This window comes from Trichosurus vulpecula, chromosome 5 (assembly GCF_011100635.1).
Source record: "Trichosurus vulpecula isolate mTriVul1 chromosome 5, mTriVul1.pri, whole genome shotgun sequence".
NCBI lineage: Eukaryota > Metazoa > Chordata > Mammalia > Diprotodontia > Phalangeridae > Trichosurus > Trichosurus vulpecula.
This window is the reverse complement of record NC_050577.1, coordinates 270,417,404-270,431,699: the sequence shown is the minus strand read 5'-3', so window position 1 is coordinate 270,431,699 and position 14,296 is coordinate 270,417,404. Positions and strand designations below refer to the sequence as shown.

Sequence of the window (14,296 nt, the reverse complement as noted above, 5' to 3'; positions counted from 1 at the left end):
AGGAGTGTATATAGCGCTAGACACAGAACCAGGAGATATGGGTTCATCTACTTGTTTTGCCACTCCCTAGGTATGGGACCTAGACTATTCCTTAATAGGAGACTCCATTGCCTTATATGTGAAATGGGGAAGACCAAAATATTGATAACTAATAAGTTATAAGGTTGCTGTGGGCAAAGTGCTTTGCAGACTGTAAAGGGATTATGGAGAGGACTGGTATCACTGAATAGCTAAGTCTTTTCCAGAAATGCAGACTGCCATGCCCTCTTGGGTTTATTTCATTTAGCCTTTTGTCACTTCAAAAAGAAACCCACTCATTACTATCTTTAGGACGAAAGACTACAATTCAAGGGTTCTCCTGCTTCAATCCTCTTAAGTCTCCAAACCTTATCTCAACTTCCCTTCAAACTCCTACCCCAATCCATCCCTCTGAATGTGTCCCCTTTTCCTGTGTCTTCTTCCCACTAACTTGGCTCCAGAGAAGGGAGCAGCATGGGGGATTAGGGTTAGCCATCTTGGAAAGCTCAACAGGAAGGCACATGAGAATCTGGAAGGGGTCCCTGAAGGAAGCTGGGCATTTTGGTGAATGACTTTAATCCTAGGATAAATTCTCAAGTGTCTGGTGAAGGCTGATCCTGGCTGGGAGGCAGGAGAATGGGTGAGACTCTCTGTAGGCCCTAGAACTCCCTCTCCATGGTGCTCACTTAAAGAAGTAACATTTATCAGCACAAGGGTGGGGAGGGGGGCAAGGAAGAGAGGGGGAGAAAAAATAGCCACAGCCCATTAACCTACTTTTGCAACTTCATTAAAATGCGCTCCTTGACTCATAGCTATAAATTGTCTTCTGAGAATGGGACCATATCCTTCAGCTGGTTCACAGGCACTGAAGCTGTTCCCAAAGGACCTTGAGGATAGTCAGAGCTATGGAGGAGGGAGGGAGCATCAAGGCAGAACCCAATTGACCCTGCTTTGTTAAATTGGGATAGTTCATCAGTTACACAGCAAGGGATGGGAGGTCACTGGGGAAGAGAGGCAGGGGCTGGAGGGACATTTGGATGATAGGGATGAAGACTGTGGGAATATTCAGTGAGAGGGACAGAGACTAGAGGAGACAACAAAAGAAGAGAGAAGGTGGGGTGCTGAGGGAGGACACTGGGAGGGAGGGGGAGGGTATAGGAGAATTCTGTGCAAAAAGATGTGACTCCTACACTATTCATAAGGTTCTTCCTTTGAGCGTCCTCACTGTCTACATTGTCTTAAAAAAAAAAAACTACAATGCTGACTTTCTGTTTCAACAGAGCCAATCTCTGCCCTATGTGGACACCACACTACCACACAGCATGCTCATTGGCATCTCCATGATTTCGCATACTCCTTGTTGGTCTTCACCAATCCATGGACCTCTCCTTCTTCCTGGAAGATTTCAGGGATGTGAGAAAGCTCATTCTGCCAGAAGTGAGACTTGGTAACAGTCAAACAGCCCTCCCCGCGCCTGAATGTTGGACTTGATTCTGTTTTATAATTTCTTGATTTCTTGTAAAGTCATTTGCTCCATTCTAATGTTTAAGGAATTATTTTCTTCAGTGAGTTTTTGGACCTCCTTTTCCATTTGACCAATTCTGCTTTTTAAGTCATTCATTCTTCTCCTCATTGGCCTTTAGGACCTCTTTTGTCATTTGTGTTAGTCTATTTTTTAAGGTGTTATTTTCTTCAGTATTTTCTTGGGTCTGAATGCTGGACCTGAATGATAGCAATAGCTCGTGTTTCTAGAGCGCTTTAAGGTTTACGAGGCACTTTACAAATAGTATCTCATCTTATTGAAAGTAGGCACTATTTTTATTATCCCCATTTTACAGATGAGGAAACTGAAGTGGATTGAGCTAGTAAAGCCAGATCTGAATCCTGGGCTTCCTGACTGTAGGTCCAGTTCATTAATCTCTATATAAGTTCTTTGAGGGTAAAGACTCCTTTTTTGTCTTTGTATTTCCAGCTCCTAGCATAGCTCCTTGTCCACTGTAAGTGCTTAATAAATGCCTGCTGAGTTAAACTGAACCCAAACACTGGAAGAAGAGTAACTCTTCTAAGGGGAGAGGAAGACACTTGCCTAGGATTACACAATAAATGTCAGCCAGAGGCTTGAGTCTTGATTGGATCAAGGCATGGATGGCCTGCTTGTCAGTATTTTGGTTTTTAAGTTCCTTTTAAATTATGAGCTTAATCATTGACAAATGCAAACATTCCAACATTTAAGAACAAAAAAAAAAAGAAGATTGCATTTAAAATCACAAACTTCTGTTACACATTTCCTTTTTTAAAAGTGCATATTAAATTTAACCCAATAGCAATAAAACAATTGTGTTTATGTCCCCCCTTGAACCATTTATTTTCTTCTGTGTGTGTTTTTTTAGTGTTTTATTGATACTATTTTTGTATTTCTGTCACTTCCCAAGTACTCACTTCCTCCCAAAGAAATCCTCCCTTGGAACAACATAAGTATATTCAGTCACATGCTTATCAAAGCTCTGAGAGATAGCTAATATATTGAGTGACAGCCCAGATTCAAAAATATCTTCATAGGTTAAAACAATGGGTCAAACCACAAAGGCATTTAATATGGATAAACACAAAATTCCCTACTGTGGGTCCAAAATCAACTCCACAAATAACAGAGGGGGGAGGTATGGCTAGACAACAACTCCAATGAAACAGACCTATGGGGTTTGGTAAACAAATATGGCGGCCAACAAAGCTAATGTCCTCCTTTGGCATCGAGAAGCAGGGGGTTCAGAATAAAAGAAGCAATTGTTCCACCGTGTTTCACTTTAGTTAAGCCACATCTAGAGTGCTTTGTTCAGTTCTGGGGATGATATTTTTTAAATGACAAACAGGAGGTAGAAGATGTCTAGAACATAGATATTGGGCCTGGAAGAGAGAAAATAGCATCACAGGGTCATAGAATCATAGATTTAGATACGGGAGAGATACTAGAAGTCCAATCTCCTGTTTTATAAATGAGGAAGATGAGGCCTGGGAAAATGATTTGCCCAAGTTCACACAGCTAGTCAATTGGAAGATATGAAACTGAAACTCAAGGCCTATGATTTCCCATTCAGGATTTTGGCAGAGGTATGACAGCTGTCTTCAGGTATGAAGGGATTTCATGTAGACTGGGGATCACAGTTGTTCCGCTTTGTCTCAAGGGGCAGAATTAAGACAAGTGGATAGAAATTACAAAAGAATGGATTAAAATTATGTAAGAAAAAGCTTTCTGTCCATTAAAGTTACCTCAGAATAGAATGGGCTACCTCTAGAAGTAATAGGTTCCCCACTTTGGGGGAATCTTTGAGCAGAAGCTGGATGCCACTTGTTGGGTTCCTTGGATCCCAACTAAAACATGTCAAACAGGTAACAGATCTAGAGGACTTTAAAGGCCCCTTCCAGCTCTTAGAATCTCTGGCTCTACCCAGCAAGACTGAGTATAATACTTCGGGGGAAAAAATGGATATTCAATGAAATAGAGGAGTTCCAAACGTTCTTGATGAAAATACCAGAGCTAAATAGAAAATTTGACTTTCAAATACAAGACTCAAGAGAAACATGAAAAGGTAAAAAGGAAAGAGAAATAATAAGGGACTTATTAAAGTTGAACTGCTTATATTTCTACATGGAAAGATGATATTTGTAGTTCATGAGACTTTTCTCAGTATATACATATATGTGTGTGTGTGTGTTTATGTGTGTGTATATATATATATGTACACACACACATAGAGAGACAGATACAGACAGAGACAGAGGGCACAGGGTGACTTGAGTATGAAGGGATAATATCTAAAAAATAAACTTAAGGGTTGATAGAGGAATGTACTGGGAGAAGGAGAAAGGAGGAGGTAGAATGGGGTAAATTATCTCACATAAAAGAGGCAAGAAAAAGTTTTTACAATGGAAAGGAGGAGGGGGGAGGTGAGAGGGAATGAATGAACCTTACTAATGAGGGAATAACATACACACTCAATCTATCTTACCCTACAGGAAAGTAGGGGGGAAGGGAATAAGAGGGGTGGGGGAGGTGATAGAAGGGAGGGCACATGGGAGGAGGGGGAAATAAGAAGCAAACACTTTTGAGGAGAGACAGGGTCAAAGGAGAGAATAGAATAAATGGGGGGGGGCAGGATAGGATAGAAGGAAATATGTAGTTAGTCTTTCACAACATGACTGTTATGGAAGTGTTTTGCATGACTACACATGTACAACCTATATCGAATGGCTTGCCTTTTCAGTGAGGGTGGGTGGGGAGGGAGGAAAGGAGAGAATATGGAACTCAAAGTTTTAAAAACAAATGTTAAAAATTGTTTTTGCATGCAACTGGGAAATAAGATATACAGGCAATGGGGTACAGAAATCTATCTTGCCCTATAGGAAAATAGAAGGGAAGGGAATAAGAGAAGGGGGTGGTGGTGATAGAAGGAAGGGCAGATTGGGAAAAGGGGTAATCATGCCATCTTGGGAGTGGGGGAGAGGAGAGATGGAGAGAAAATTTGGAACTCAAAATCTTGTGGAAGTGAACGTTGAAAACTAAAAATAAATAAATTTTTTTTTAAAGATGAGAAAAAAGAAATCTCTGGCTCTGCAACTCTGCAACTTCCGGCCTTTTGTTTATTCCATTTTTTCATGTGTATCATGATGTTTGTATTTGTTACTAGGCAGATTTGTAAGAAGCTTGAATTCTACTTCAGCCTTGATGACTACTTCCTTCGGGACCATAGGTAATTCACTTCCCTCTCTGCATCTTCCTCAGTTTCCTTATCCATCAAATGAGAGGGTTTGACTACTAAGGACAAAATATTGTACAGATTGTCCAACAAGGTCCCTGTATTAGATGTTTTTGCTTAGCTGTTTTCTTTGTTAAAATCAGGCTCAATTTGGTGGTGGAGGGGTGGGAGGTAGTGAAAGAAGGGTATTTCCAGAGATGACTTTTATATAAAGACAAGCAACAATAAAACTTTTTTTAATCCATAAAATCAAACTGAATGATCTCACTTTAAAGTTTTACATAATCAATCCTCTTTTCCTGTTCTATATATGGAAATGTCTATTTATCCAGTGTTTGTTAAGTTCAGAATTTTAAATATCTAAATAATCTTTCAAATCTCTTTCTATGGTTCTATTTTTTAAAAATATAATTTAAGTTTTCAGTTAACAAACATTTACTTTCTCTCCCACCACTCCACAATTGGAACCAAAAAGAGAAAAACAAAACTGTTGGAACAAATATGCATAGGCAAACAAAACAAATATCTACATTGTCCTTGTCCAAAAACCTGCTTCTATTTTCAGAAAAGGCTGAACAAGAAGAAATTTCAGCAAGAGAGATAGAGATTAGACATTAAGAACATCCAAAGAAAAGGATTTGCTTCAACTGTGTTAACAATTAAAGTATTACTGTTGCAGAGATCTCTCACCACAGGAAAGGCTGGGCTCTGGGAGCAAGAAGATGAATCAAAGGCTAATCTTGCTCCATTAGGCAGAGCTGGACTTAAGTTCCCTCAGCCATCCCTGTTCAGAGTTGCAACCCAAGAAAACAAAAACATAAAGCAGACATTTTCTTTCACGTGTACTCAAAGACAATATTTAGCCTGGGCCATTTGCAAGCTGTTGGGACTCTTTATTAAGCAAAGCTCTCTCTTGTTTTCCCCCAAATGGACTCCCAGGGTTAAAGTTCACATGTGAAGTGTGTGTGTGTGTGTGTGTGTGTGTGTGTGTGTGTGTGTTTGGTTGGGTTAAAAAAACAATTGAGGTGGGGGAGTTATTTGTTGTTTAACATAGAGCTTAGCACAGTGCCTAGCATATAGTGGGTGCTTAATAAATGTTTGTTTACTCAACTTGATTGACTTGACTTATCTTTTTAAGATCCAGTGAGAGGAGACTGGACATGGGAAGAAAACTGAAGCTGGAGACCAAAAGTCAACGTTCTCATACCAGTCAATTACTATGTGATTGTGCCTAAGTCACAGCCTCTCTGGGCTTTCAATGGAGGGCAAGCAGAGAAGAGCGCCAAGAATAAAGATGAAGACTTATTATGGAACTTATGGCCAAATAAGAGATAGAGAACATTAGAGGATGTAAGATGGATAATGCTGATTACATTAAAGTAAAAAGGCTTTGCACAAACAAAACCAATGCAGCCAAGATTAGAAGGAAAGCAGGAAACTGGGGGGGGAGGTGATTTTTATGATAAGTTGCTCTGATAAAGTCCTCATTTCTCAGATATAAAGAGAAATGAGTCAAGTTTATAAGAACATGAGTCATTCCTCAATTGATAAATGGCCAAAGGATATGAACGGGTGGTTTTCAGAAGAAATCAAAGATATCTCTAGTCATATAAAAATGCTCTAAATCACTATTGATTAGATACATTCAAATTGAAATTCTGTGGCACCAGCTCATACCTACCAGTTTGGCTAATATGACAGAAAAGGAAAATGACAAATGTTGGAGGGGATATAAAAAAATTAGGACACTAACGCACTCTTGGTGTACTTGTAAACTGATTCAACCATTCTGGAGAGCAATTTGGAACTGTGTCCAAAGAACTATAAAACTGTACCTTTTAACCCAGTAATACCACTACTAGGTCTGTACCCCAAAGAGATCAAATAAAAAGGAAAAGGACCTATGTGTACAAAAATATATATAGCAGCTGTTTATGGTGACAAAGAATTGGAAATTAAAGGGATGTCTATCAATTGGGGAACGGCCAAACAAGTTATGGTATGTGACTATAACGGAATACTATTGTGCTACAAGAAATGATAAGAAAGATTTCAGAAAAACCTGGAAAGACTTATGTGAACTGATGCAAAGTGAAGTTAGCAGAGCCAGGAAAGCACCTCCAGAGAAAGAACTGATATAGAGTCTAAATGCGATTGAAACATACTTTTAAAACTTGCTTTATTTTACTTTTTTGGGGGGAGGAGATCTGTGGTCCCTTCTGCAACATGGCTAGTATGTTTTATATGACTGCACATGTATAATCTACATCAAAGTGCTTGTTTTCTCAAGCAGGGGAGAGGGGAGGGAGGAAGGGAATTTGGAACTCAAAAATTATAAAAGATAAATGTTAAAAAATTGTTTTTTACATGTAATTGAGAAAAAATAAAATAAATTTTTAAAAGACTTATTACCTTGCTCTAATCTCCAAGAAACTTCAAATGATTATTAATAATGCTTGTCATTGTTCACATTAATAATCAAAACAAATTTCATAATGACCTTGGCCTCTCCCTAGTCACTGTCAGTCAGACACCATTAAGGCAGGAGAAAGAGCATCACATCTGGTACCACAAGACCTGGTTCTCTGCAGCTTAATTTCTGGGTGACCTTGGGAAGGTCATTTCCCCCTCTCTGGGTCACAGCTTCCTCATATGTAAGATAAAAAGGTTGGATTGGGTGGTCCCTAGGGTCCCTTACAGCTCAAAATTCTATAATCCTATTCATTTTAAAGCCACTGTCAATCCTTTCCCTTCAATCCTCTTTCCTTGCCTTTTAACCTCCTTCTTCATTCTGTCCTCACCTTCCCCATGCTTTCCCCAATAACCTAACATGAGAAAAACAAACTGTAAGAGAGATCTCCGGCTATCCAGGGGCTAAGTCGCTGACCTTTAGTTTCCATCCAAAGCTGTGGTTTGGTTTCCTCTTCCTGGGCTTTCCTGCAGACAACCCCACCTCTTTCCTGTGGAATCATGGGTTAGGGACCAGTTGGTGAGAATTCTCAAACACAATAAACATCTCTGGCTCTCCTCAGAGATGAGAGGCATGTACAATTCCAGAATGGTCAAGGTTCAGCACAGCAGGTCCCTGGTACAGGCCTCAATTTTCCCTTAAGTGCCCGAGTCTTCTTTTCTGGCTCCCAGGAGCCTGCATTTCATGGGGAAGAAGAGAGGGCAGTAGAAATCTGGCAATGAGTCACCTTCATCCAAGCTATTATCAGAACCTGATGAAGGGGAAGGAAAAGCAAGTAAGTGATGTGGAACAAAGAGTTTTCTTTATCTCCTTCTACTTTCCAAAAGTTCTCTAAGGAAGCTGTTTGGTGTTCCCAACCAATGGGAAGGTTCTCTACTCCAGTGTGGAGTTTATAGGCGGCATCAGAGTAATCTTTTCAGAGATATCCTTTTAAGACAGAGAGAGGGTTGTCACAGCTCTGGGAACCAACCAACTGAGAAGCATTGACTGAGCACCTACTATGTGCCAGTCTTCAAGGAGCCTAGTAGCCTCCTTGCCCCACAAAACAAAGACAGGCACTAGACTAGGTGCTTCCCTGAGTCTAAGAAGCTTACATTCTATCAGGAGAGACTATGTATATAAATATACACAAGGGAATAGTGGGCACAGGAACTGGAAATTGAACTCATATGAAAGTTGGCACTTAAAGTCTTAAAGCCGACTAGAGACTCAACGAGGTAGAAGAGAGGAAAAAGTGCACTCCAGAAATGCAGAATGGCCAGTACAAAAGTGCAGATAGGAAATGGAGGGTTATATGTGAAGAACAGCATCGAAGACCAGTTTGACTGAATTATATAGAGCCATAAGGGGAGGAGTGTGGAACAAGGCTGGAAAGTTGGAATCAGATTGTGGAGGCTTTTAAATTCCAAACAGCAGTTTACATTTGATTGTAGAAGTAGGAGGGGACCATCTACATTCATTGAGAAGGTAATATGATCACACATGAACTTTGGCAGCTGTGTGGAGGATGGATTGGACTGTGGGGAGACTGGAAGTAGGGAGTTGGATCAGGAGGGTATTGAGATGGTCTGGGTGAGAGGTGATAAGGGCCTGAACTCAGGCAGGTGAGAGTTGTGGGGTATGGCTATATTAGTCTAGCAAAAAGGGATGGATCTGAGAGGTGTGAAGAGGTAGAAATAACAAGATTTGGTAACTGACTGAACATTGGAGTGAGAAAGCATGAGGAATATCCTGAGGTTTCAAATGTGGGTTATTAGAAGGATGTGGTACCTGACAGAAATAAGGATGTCAGGAAGAGGAGTGGGTTTAGGGGGAAAAATAAGAGCATTTTGAGGCAAATTGAATTTGAGTTGCCTATGGGACATCTCAGAACAAAATGTCTACAAGGCACTTGGTGATGTGGAGCTCAGGAGAGAGACTAGGGCTAGATACTATGATCCAGTAACATCTGAGCTTCGAAGGAGTGCATTGGAAGATCAACATTCTAAAGGCATATTCCAGAATCTCACTGTGATGTATGGATAGTCTTAAGAAACAACCACAACAAAAGAAACAAACAAACAAAACAACAACAAAACCAATCAGCATTGGTCTAATTAGGGAGGATTCCAAATTCCAATTATTAAGCAGAGTGGTAGAAAGAAGCGAGGCCAGAGGAGGCTAGGATGGAGAACAGGGGGTTAAACAGTGCCCAGGGGAGGATAGATGAGATCAAAGAGGGAGAGATGAATACCTGGGCACATAGGCACTCCCAGTTCCAGAGCAGAAAACATCCCTAGGGCAAATGGCCTTGTCCCATGCAAAGTGCCAGGGAAGTATGTCTCGTTTACATGTTGAAGGCATGGAGGCTGGCCTCTGGAACTCCCTGTCTTCTTGACCTCACCTCCAGCTCTGCCTCCTCATACCCCTTTTGAGTCATTCTGGATGAATAGGTGCTATGTCATCCTCAATCATTATCAGAAGAAAATATCACTGCATACTTACTGAGTTGGGTCCAATCAGGATGCAAAGATGAACAAGACATAGTCCCTGCCATAAGCAGCTTCTACCCTAGCTGGGGAGGTGTGATTTAGGATGCTTGAATTCCTTCTCGTTCTTTAAAACCCAATGCATTCAAACCTGGCCTCAGACACTTATTACCTGTGTGACCCTAGGCAGGTCACTTGACCTCATTGCCTCTCCCCCACCAAAAAAAAGAAAAAACAAAAGCAATGCAAATGCCACTTCCTGCAGGAAGCCTTCCTTGATTGCCTTCATGGTAACATGGTAACAACTTCCACCTCTCAGATCTCACATGACTCTTTGGCTATCACTTTTCTAATGTAATTGGGGATTTCAAGCTGGAAGATTATTTCAGAGATCATTTAATAGTCTACTCCCTCATTTTATAGAGGAAGAAATGGAGACCAGAGAAATTAAGTGCCCAATATGACACAGGCACAGGCAGTAAGCAGCAGAGTTGGAAGTAAAACACAGGTCCTCTGGTTCCAAATTTGTTCCTTTTGGTTCTATACCCTGCTGCAGTTTGGAAAGGCATTTGTAAAATAACAATGATATTGCAGTTACTGGTGTCTATCTCTTTTCCCCTATTAGACTCAAGGGTCTTGTCTCTTCTAAACTTTTTTATCTCTGAGCTCCTCTGCACACAGATGGCATTTAATTAGTGTTTGTGGAACAAAACAATGGAGAAATAACTAACAGTCTTGGGTCAGGGCTCCTAACTTTTCATGTCATATTCCTCTTTAGCCATTTGGTGGAACCTATGGATCCTTTCTCACAATCATGTTTTTAAATGCATACACATACATAAGATGAAATGACAAGCAGGATAGTTTCAGAAAAACCTGGGAAGACCTATATGAACTGATGCAAAGTGAAGTGAGCAGAACAGCAGATCATTGTACACAGTAACAGCAACGTTGTAATGATGATCAACCCTGAAAGACTTAGCTACAATACAATGATCCAAGACAATTCCAAAGAAACCATGATGATAATTGCTATCCATCTTCTTAGAGATCTGATGAACTCTGAGTTCAATTGAAGCATCCATTTTTACTTTCTTTATGTTTCTTGCTCTGTATTGTTTTGTAACATGGCTAATGCAGAAATGTTTTGCATGATTTCACAGGTATAATTACTATCATATCGCTTGCCTTCTTGATGGGTGGGGGAGGGGTGGGAGAGTTAGAGAAAATTTGGAACTCAAAATTTTTTTAAATGAATGTTAAAAACAAATACATACAACTAAAAGGAAACCAAGTATGCTAAAATATGGTTATCAAAATGTGAAGACAAACAAGTCCGAACACCTTAGGACAACAAGAGCCCAAAGAGGCATCCTACTCCAGAATAGGAGGAGAGAGAGAGAGATTGCATTGGATTAGGGAGAGCAGAGAAGGCTTCCTAGAGGAGGCAAAAGTAGTGCCAGGGCCAGAAAGCTGAGTAAAATTATCCCTTGAAAGAAGGAACACTTGATTAGAGAAAGGCAAATTAAAACAACTCTGTGGTACCAGCACATACTTATTAGGCTGGCTAATATGACAGAAAAGGAAAATGACAAATGTTGGAGGGGATGTGGAAAAATTGGGATAATAATACACTGTTGGTGGAATTGTGAACTGATTCAACCATTCTGGAGAGCAATTTGAAGCTATGCCCAAAAGGCTATACAACTGTGCACGTCCCTGAAACCCAGAAATGCCACAGCTAGGTCTGCACCCCAAAGAGATCAAAGGAAAAGGAAAAGAACCTATATGGACAAAAATATTTATATCAACTCTTTTTGTGGCGGCAAAGAATTGGAAACTGAAAGGATGCCCATCATCTGGGGAATGGCTGAACAAGTTATGGTATATGATTGTGATGGAATACCATTGTTCTATAAGAAATGATGAGCAGGATGGTTTTAGAAAAACCTGGGAAGACTTATATGAACTGATGCAAAGTGAAATGAGGAGAGCCAGGAGATCGTTGTACACAGTAACAGCAATATTGTAATGATGATCAACTATGAGTGACTTAGCTATTCTCAGCAATACAACAATCCAAGACAATTCTGAAGGACTTATGATGAAAAAAGCTATCCATCTCCAGAGAACTAATGAAGTCTAATGCAGATTGAAGAATTTTTAAAATTTTCTTTATTATTCTTTTTTTAATCTGTGTTTTCTTTTGCAACATGGCTATTATGTTTTGTATGACTGCACATGTATAATCTATATTAAAATTCTTGCCTTCTCAAGGAGGGAGACTGGGAGAAGGGAGGAAGAGAATTGGCAATTCAAATTAAAAAAAAAGAATGTTAAACTTTTTTGTTTATTTGCAATTGAGAAAAAAAGAAAAGAAAAATTAAATGTTCAAAAAAAAATAGAAAAATGGAAAACTGAGGCAGATACCAAGAAAGAGAGTTCAGGCAAAAGGACCAACAAGAACAAAGATGGGAGTGTAAGCCTGTTAGGAAGACCTGAGCAGATAAGTTTAGCTTGAGCACAGGGTTTATACAGGAAAGTAGTCATAAACATTAGGTGTCTACTACATGCTAGGGACAGCTAGGTGGAAAAATAGAGTTCCAGGCCTGGAGTCAGGAAGATCTGAGTTCTCATCTGGCCTCATATACTTACTAATGGTGTGATGCTGGGCAAGTCACTTAACCCTGCTTACCTCAGTTTCCACATTTGTAAAATGAGCTAGAGAAGGAAATGGAAAACTACTCCAGTATCTTAGCCAAGACTGAACAACAATGTGCTAGTGGGAGCTAAGGTGGAAAAGACAGTCATATTGGCATGGTGGATGGCCTTAAATGCTAGATTTTGGACGTTGGCTCTAAGCATTTGAGGCTCAGTGACGATTTTTCAGCAAGGAAGAAACATGATCAGAACAGTACATTAGCTAAATCAGTCTGGGTTTGAAGCAGAGAAAGACTAGAGGCAGGGAGGACTAGTTGGAGGCTATGGGTAGATGCCACCATTTTCCAATAAATAGCTGTGTGTTCCCGTGCCTATTTTTATCTCTCCCTGAATCAGTGTGCTTCTGTGCCATTTTGAATACCTATGTATCATTGTTCCTGTGCCGACATATGTATCTGTATCTGTGTCTTTTTTTGTCAGTTTGGTTACCTGCAGATGTGTGTGTGTGTGTGTGTGTGTGTGTGTGTGTGTGTGTGTGTGTGCATACACATAGCTGTGACTAGAGAAGCCTGGTTGGGCCAAGGTTCCCTTAGTCTCCTGGGGAGCATGGGGGTATGGATGATGGATTACCACTTCCCCACCCCATCTGTCTCCCTCTCCCACTACAGTTGGGAGGACCCTGACCTCTTCCCCAAACAGAGTAGCCCCGCAAGCTCTCTCAGAATCAGAATTCCAGTTCTCCTCAAGTGTGTGTTTGGAGTGGGGGTGGGGGTTGCTGCCCCTGTCACTTGGGGGACACTGTATTCACCGACCCTATCCCCAACCCCACTCTCTCACTTAGCCTGGGCAAAGCTAAAGCCAATCATCATGCTGACATCTGGCACCCAGGGATACAAAAAAGAACAAAAGATAGGCTTGAATACTAAGTGGGTGGAGGTAGAGAGCAAGGTGAGCAGGCCTAGGAATGTGAACTGCTCCCCAAATCCCCAAGGCAAGAACGAGCTACAACTCTACACTTGACTCTTAGGTGGTTTCTCCTACCACAAGGTTGGGAAATTGCTGCCCTTGATAGAGAGGAGGGGGTGGGGGTGAGGGAACAAAAAGCTCCCGAGAGCTGAGTCCAACTCAGCCCACAGGTCTGGGAACTGGGATAGAGCACAGTGAGAGTATCTCCAGGCTGGCCCAACCCCAATAACACAGAAGGGGGAATGAGGCTCTGGAGCAGGGTACGCCAAGGGGGCTGAAGGGACAGGGCATCATTGTCCTTTCCTACTCTCTGAGCGTCCCTGCCTCACACTACCCACACTTGCCTTGCCACCCCCATTCCCTGGATGGTATGGATGCCCTGCCTAACCAGGGTAGACCGCTTGAGAGAGTTGCTCTTACCTCCGCAGCAGCCCCTCCGGCTTTCCCACACGGCACAGATCAAACTGAGTGGTCCAGTAGAATGTAAACTCCTGGGGAGCAGGGGACTAGATGTCTGCTTTTTGTTTCTGTCTCCCCAGAGTCTAGCACAAGGGCCTGCAGGAACAACAACATCATCATCATCATCACCATCACCATCACCATCATCATCATCATCATCATCTTCATCCTTGCTGCCAAGATTGAGACCAAGATACCAATCATTGCCCCAGGGGAGCAAGTTTTTAGCCCTTATTATAGGTCAGAGAGACCACTGAGGCAGGGGGCAGTAGACCTGAGATTTGATGATAGAGGGAACTCTGGATTAGGAAACTTCTTCTTCCAACACAGGTCTCTCTGCAATACCTTCTCTGTGACTGACTTACAGTTGTAGAAGTTAAATGACTTGTCCAGGGTCACACGGCACTTGAGTGTATGTCTCTCTCTCTCTCTCTCTCTCTCTCTCTCTCTCTCTCTGTATATATATTTATCAGGGGCAGAACCTGAATGCAGACCTCCCC

At 41.3% G+C, this 14,296-nt stretch overlaps 1 long non-coding RNA gene across 1 annotated transcript; it reads right to left on the bottom strand.

Annotated features, from left to right (window-relative positions):
* Positions 1–7,212: 7,212 nt before the first annotated feature.
* On the bottom strand, positions 7,213–13,878 carry LOC118852395. Its single transcript, XR_005010534.1, has 2 exons — positions 13,758–13,878; positions 7,213–7,993 (listed from the first exon to the last, which is right to left on the bottom strand). It is a non-coding gene; the product is annotated as an uncharacterized LOC118852395 (long non-coding RNA).
* Between the last annotated feature and the right edge of the window lie 418 nt (positions 13,879–14,296).